Source organism: Chrysemys picta, chromosome 3, assembly GCF_011386835.1.
Source record: "Chrysemys picta bellii isolate R12L10 chromosome 3, ASM1138683v2, whole genome shotgun sequence".
Taxonomy (NCBI): domain Eukaryota; kingdom Metazoa; phylum Chordata; order Testudines; family Emydidae; genus Chrysemys; species Chrysemys picta.
This window is the reverse complement of record NC_088793.1, coordinates 195,831,353-195,838,245: the sequence shown is the minus strand read 5'-3', so window position 1 is coordinate 195,838,245 and position 6,893 is coordinate 195,831,353. Positions and strand designations below refer to the sequence as shown.

General features: G+C 53.9%; 1 long non-coding RNA gene across 1 annotated transcript; it reads right to left on the bottom strand.

Annotated features, from left to right (window-relative positions):
• Nucleotides 1-3,507: 3,507 nt before the first annotated feature.
• On the bottom strand, nucleotides 3,508-5,702 carry LOC135982079 (uncharacterized). Its single transcript, XR_010599291.1, has 3 exons — nucleotides 5,489-5,702; nucleotides 5,170-5,322; nucleotides 3,508-3,626 (listed from the first exon to the last, which is right to left on the bottom strand). It is a non-coding gene; the product is annotated as an uncharacterized LOC135982079 (long non-coding RNA).
• Nucleotides 5,703-6,893: the final 1,191 nt, after the last annotated feature.

The following is a 6,893-nucleotide window of genomic DNA, read 5'->3' as shown; positions in this document are numbered from 1 at the left end:
CCCCCTCACTGAGGCATCAGAACACCCCGCCCACCACTCTAAGTGGGCCTACAGCCTCATGCATCCTTCCCGCCTTACCCCATTGACATTTATGTCTTCTATTTTTCTTCCATTGCTGAGTCTGTGATGATTCTTGCTCACCTCTAGCCTGTCCTTGCATTGTGATGCGTAGCAGCACTGGTTCCCAGATTGAGAGAGAGAGACTGGGAACCAGAAGCAGGGAAAGGCGGAGCATGTCGGAAGCAGAACATAGGCCAGGGCAGGAGACTGGATTGGCATGGTCTTCTCCCAAGAGTTCAGAAACACACCCTCCTTTCCAGCACACTGCCCAGAAAATCATGACAATGAGCTAGTTCTCAGGTGACCCCCCGCCCCCATCTAAGAATTAGATAGTTACCTAAGGATTGCTACTATCCACGTATCATTTGGATATTTGGCATCAGGAGACAGGACTTCTCTGTGCTAGCCCTATCCTTCCCACCCCCCATGCATTGCTGCAGGCATAAAGGTGACAAGAGCTATTTGTGGGGTGCATCAGTGGCAAAAAGAGAATGCAAGGAGCCTTTTATCCAGCCACATTTAGAGGGTAGGACTCCAATCTAGTGCTCATATGAGTGCTTTGGAAAGGCACAGACTGTCACAATGGCTGGAAAGCTCCAAAACGTGTGCTGAGCCGCTATGGGGTATGGTCAGCCTGTCTGCAGCTTCACATGGCTAAGAGTGCTCACTGCTTCTTTTCAAGGGATTTGCAATGTGCCCTGGCTCCATCTCTCTTCCCTACCCCCGTCCCTGCTGGATCCCAGGAGCAAAGGGCACATTGTCCAGCATACCTGTTTCCTCACAACACAGAGTAGGGCACAAGAAATGAGTCTTTGTCTTGGAAGATAACAGAGAAGCAGTTAATGCTGTCATCATTAGAGACGCTGCAGAGTGCAGATCTGGAGCCAAACGGGGAGTTTTCAGAGCTGATTAGCGAGATCAGGGCAGCCATGAATTTCATTCCCAGGTTTGCTTTGCACTTCCTCAAAGTCTGGGGGCGGGTGGTGGTTGGATTTGAGTGGCGGCGGAGGGAGGTTGGTTCCAACCCAATAGAATGGTCCCTGGGAATGAACTGGGTCATTAAAAAATGTAACATAGCCCAGAGATGTTTTTCCTTAAAATTGCCTGTGAGCAGCTGCAAACCCAAGTGCAATTGCAGGATGGAAACGGGGGGGGAGAGCAAAATAATTACAACATTACTTGATTGTGTCTTCTCAAGAGCAGATTTTAAAAAGGCACACTGAAGTATCCTCGTGCCTCTAACCTCTGGTCACATTCCATCTGCCACTTCTTACACTGTCTCTGTTCTGCTCCCACTCCTGCCCACTGCATGGCTGCTCTCTTCAGTTCAGCACTGCTCCAGGGGTATTCACAATAGTGATTCTTTTACAGAATGGGTCTCTGTCACGCTCTACAATGAGGCACTTTCAAAAAGAGCAGGGAGGGAGGCACCGTGACCAGCAGACAGAGGCTGGTTTTGTTGGCAGAGCACTGGTGCTGGGCAAGCAGCGAAGTCTGTAAAGATGGATGAGCCACGAACGAGCAAAACCAGAGCAAAATGCCCAGGCTTTGTATGACTGTGGTGTGTCCTGCAATGATTCAGAAAAGGCAGCTGACAACTGCTGCAGGATCTCAGGTCCTTTAAACAGCCAGCCTTGTAACGCTTTATCTGGCTGCGCTTGTCCTTGGCTTGTTGTCATTTAGGGACAGAAAGCTAAGCCAAAAATAACTACAGACTTTAACTTATTCACTCACCTCGACTGTACAGAGCATGGTAAGGAACTGTCAGGGACTGGACCAGCTGCTGACCTGCTCCCTGGCTAACTTCGCTGCTAGGCAACCAATTCACCCAGCTGCACTGCCCTGACTGGCTGCTGGTTTAGCAACCCGGCTTATAAGCCTGGCCCCACAGCACATCAATGGCTGCTCAACACTTACTATGTCCACAGCTGCACTTGCTGTTGTTGTAATCCTAGCCCCTGGCTCTCCCCGTATCTCTCCCCCTGCTCCCCAGGGCCGGCTCTAGGTTTTTTGCCGCCCCAAGCAAAAAAAATTTTGGGTGCCCCCCGTCCCAGCCCTGGATTCCTCGCCGCACCCCCATCCCACCCCAGCCCTGGGCTCTCCCCCACCACCCCCCTGCCTCCCAGCCCTGGGCTCTCACCCCCCTGACCCACACCCCCATGCCTCCCCAGCCCTGGGCTCTCACCTCCCTCACCCGCAGCCCCTTGCTGCCCCAGCCCTCGGCTCTCCCACACACACACCCTGCTGCCCCAGCTCTGGGTTCCCACTATCCCCAAACCATTGCTGCTCCAGGATGACAGGAAGGCATGAACCTGGAGCATGGTCCCCTTAAAAGCCCAGTCACCACTTAACCAGGACAAGAAGAACTTGTCTCCAGCCAAGCTCATTCTCTGCTCTGCCTCTGCCTCTCCAAGAGGAACACTCCTAACCCACAGCGCCTGCAGCAGCAGATCCTACAGCCAATTGGAGCCAGCCCGCTTCACCTGTCCTGGTGGTGGGAGGGGAATAGGAGAAAGGACAAAAGAAGGAAGAGATGAAGAGAAAGGAAGGAGGGATGGAGGAAAAGGTAAAACGGAAAGGACAAACCCTAATGTCCCCAGTGATTGTATGGGACAAAATCCCAGGTGGGGAATAAAATTCTGCCACCTTAAACTAGTGTTTTCCATGCCTAGAATTCAGCTAGCACCAGGTGGATCAGACTGAACAGGTTCCAAACCTCTCGGAGACTCTTACCTTCTAAACAGGGACATCTGTTTTCTAGTAAAATCAGTAAAAGCAAAGGAGAAAGCTGAAAAGAGGCTCCTCCTCGCACGCACGTACGTGAACCCTGATACTCTCTCAGTCCTCAAAGAGAGACCTCGAGAAAGAGACTTGCTGAAGCAGAGCCACAGGGGTCTCTGAGGTTTCCCTGGCCCTGCACCCCTATCCTGCCTGGCTGATGTCAACATCTCTCTGTGACGTCACCACCTCCCCACCACCTTTGACCAATAGGCTGAGGTCCTGCAAAAGGCCTTTGTGATGTCACTGCCACACACACCCCTCCCCTGAAGTGCGAATGTCCTGCTGCTGGCCAGACACTTTGAAGGTTTGATCTACTCTCTGTGGATCACCCCACTCAATGCGTGTTCATTCTAGGAACCAAGCCGGCTACACAGGAAAACATCAGAGGCTGCTCCCAATGCTACACTCAGTTTTTGCAAAACTAGTAGACTTGATGGCCAGAAGAGACCTTTAGAGCATCTAATCTGACCCCCTGCATGATCACGGGCTTCCTGTATAGTACAATAGTTACATTTTGGGCACAAACATTCCAGAAAGACATCTAGTCTTCATTCAGTGACATCAAGAGATGGAGAATCCACCACTTTCCCTTTTAGTGAGTGGCAGGAGGCTCCATTTCCCCTTCCACTAGCTCCCCATTTACAGTGAGTCAGAGCAATACCTGCAGCAGGGAGCGGGAGTTGCTGATGGCCTCAGAGGCACAGCCCCTGCAGTGCCTCAGGCACTTGGCGCAAGTGCCGGATGATGCGGAGCTGGTGCATCACTTTGGCCGTGACGTCCTCCTGCTGCAAGTGAACGAGAACCTGTCAGAGACTCAAACGCTCCGAGGAATCAGAGGGAATTAAGAGCACCTGGAACCAGCAGCATTTCCACACATTACCTGCCCACCACTGAGGGATGGATTCACCTCCTGACCCCCAGAATGGAGCCTTGTTGTCCTTTCTAGTAACCTCCAGTGCCAAACCCCCTCCTTGAAGGGTGAGCTCCTGCCACCTCCCCCTCAGCACCCTTGACAGCTGATCCACCTCCAAACCACAGCTCAAGTTCTCAGAACCCTCTCCTCCCACCCCCACTCAGGTTGGGCAGGGAGGGGCCTCTAGCAGGGGTGGGCAGGAGGGATTCTGGCAGCAGTGAAGTGGGTTGCGGGGAGGTCGAGATCTTGCCCCAAGTCATCCCAGACACTAATGCTGAAGCCACAGGATGGCAGCCCTGGTGAATGGGGCAGATCAGCAGCCCCTGCTGACTGAATCCTCCCATTCTCTCTAGGTGGTGGCTCGGGTGACACGGACACTAGGCCATTGGGAACTGGGTGAGGCCCTCTGGGAGAGGAGAGGCTCGCAGAGGGCACTTAGGGGATTCCTCTGCTCTTCCCAAGAGCAAAAGCACCGTGCCCTGAGAACATAAGTCTGTGATGAGGTAACGCTTGTCATTAATTAGCCTTGCTAAAGAGCTGTGTTGGAGCTGCTCTGGGGACAAGCTGGTTCCCTCCTGTTCATGGCAGTGAATTCATCTCCCTTCCCCGTAGCACCTGCTCTCGCTCTCATTCCCCACCAGGCTCCTTGCGCCAGGCCAGCGAATGGCGATAGGATGGGAATGAGGCCTGGGCCTGTGACAAAGTGGGACTGTTCTTCATGTTTCCTCTGAATACTGTAGGGGTGCCTCAGTTTCCCCTATGCATTTCTTAAGTCTCTAGGTGGTGGGAAAAGGCCCGTGTGCATAAATCACTGACACTCTGTCTCCCTGGCAACAAATGGCCAGGGTCCCTTCCCACTCTGCAAGGAAATAGCTAAAGGTGAACAAAGAGATCAGGTGACCTCCTGGCCTGGGAAAGAGACAAAGCCGAGAGAAGGAGGGGCTAGAGGGGGTTTCAGAGTTGGAGCTACCTGGGGACTAGGAGTGAGGGCAGACGTGGGTGTGTGGCTCTCTGAACACCATAATGGACCCGGCCGAGTGGTCCCGTTTGCCGCTGTACCTACAAGCTCTGTTTTAGACCGTGTTTCTGTTATCTAATAAATGTCTGTTTTATTGGCTGGCTGAGAGTCACGTCTGACTGCGAAGTGAGGGGTGCAGAACCCTTTGGCTTCTCCAGGACCCCGCCTGGGCGGACTCGCTGTGGGAAGCGCACAGAGAGGCATATGCTGAATGCTCCCAGGAGAGACCCAGGAGGTGAAGCTGTGTGAGCTTCTTGCCCTGAAGACAGTCTGCTCCAAGGGAGAGGAGGCTCCCCAAAGTCCTGACTGGCTTTGTGGGGAGCAGTTCCAGAGCATCGCCCTGGGACTCCGTGACAGGGCCCAGCCCCAATCTCCTGAGTCTAATGCAGCTGCTTACCTTGTCCCCCATCAGGTCTTGGGCTTCCCCCAGAAGGGAGAAGGCCAGGACCAGCCCTGATTGGCTGACACGGAGCAGGGGGTTGTGGATGGCCAGCACTGCCGTCCGGAGGAAGAGTCTTCTCTGCCCTTCCGAGAAGAACTTTCTGAAGACCTAAAACCAACAGGATGTGAGGCATTAGCAGATTGCCCAGAGCCAGGCTCCAACTCCTGGGGCTAGAAAGGCATCTCCATCTAGTGGCCCCTGGAGGCAGCCACGGCAGGGGACCCAGCCAGCCCCACTCCTGGAGCTGTCTCATGCCCTGGCAGAGTGTCCTTACCTCTCCCACCCTGGCTGTGTTCCTGTAGCCCAGGAGCCTGCTGTCCTGGTGCCAGTCCCAGCACCACAGGTCTTCGGCCTCATGGATGCTTAGCCCTGGGAAAGAGAGACACACACACACATTTGTCATTCTGGTTGCAGTGCTTGTGTCCTTCCAATCCCATTGGTGGCTGCACAGTGGGCAGAGTCCTCGCTGCGTGCCTGGCCCAACAGAATTGCAGGGGAGGGGTGTAGAACAGAGAAAGAGACAGACAGAAACTCATCCTCCAGCCAGGGTCAGTCTGAGACAAATTGGCTGGGGTCCCAGTCTCACTCTTCTATCGGGTGCCATTTCCCAGCTGGGTTCCTTACCCCTCTGGTGCAGCAGCAGCTGCTGGAGCCGATAAACCCGCTCCCTGCCCTGCCCTTGGCTGGGTCACTGATCAACAGAGCCAGCTGTGCCATGTGGTGACCCATCCTGGGGAATTCTGCTCAGTTCTAATGGAAGGGAGAGGGAGAGGGGACTCCATCCGCATTTTCCTGCCAGCTCTCAGTGCCCTGTGGGCCAGGACTCTCTTTTTCCCCTCAGCGCCTCTGCAGGAGACACTAGAGGATAGAAGCTAGAGCTAGACCCTTAATTTCCTCTGCCCCCGCAGGGAGCCTCGAGAACAGAGATATGGGCAGGGCCCACCATGAGGACTTCCTTCCCCAGCTGCTCCAGGATGACAGGAAGGCATGAACCTGGAGCATGGTCCCCTTAAAAGCCCAGTCACCAATTAACCAGGACAAGAAGAACTTGACTCCAGCCAAACTCATTCTCTACTCTGCCTCCCCAAGAGGAACACTCCTAACCCACAGCCCCTGCAGCAGCAGATCCTACAGCCAGTTGGAGCCAGCCCGCCTCACCCCTCCTGGTGGTGGGAGGGAAACAGGAGAAAGGACAAAAGAAGGAAGAGATGAAGAGAAAGGAAGGAGGGATGGAGGAAAAGGTAAAACGGAAAGGACAAACCCTAATGTCCCCAGTGATTGTATGGGACAAAATCCCAGGTGGGGAATAAAATTCTGCCACCTTCAACTAGTGCTTTCCATGCCTAGAATTCAGCTGGCACCAGGTGGATCAGACTGAACAGGTTCCAAAGCTCTCGGAGACTCTTACCTTCTAAACAGGGACATCTGTTTTCTAGTAAAATCAGTAAAAGGAAAGGAGAAAGCTCAAAAGAGGCTCCTCCTCGCACTCACGTACGTGAACCCTAATACTCTCTCAGTCCTCAAAGAGAGACCTCGAGAAGGAGACTTGCTGAAGCAAAGCCAAGGGGTCTCTGAGGTTTCCCTGGCCCTGCGCCCCTATCCTGCCTGACTGATGTCAGCCTCTCTCTGTGAGGTCACCACCTCCCCACCACCTTTGACCAATAGGCTGAGGTCCTGCA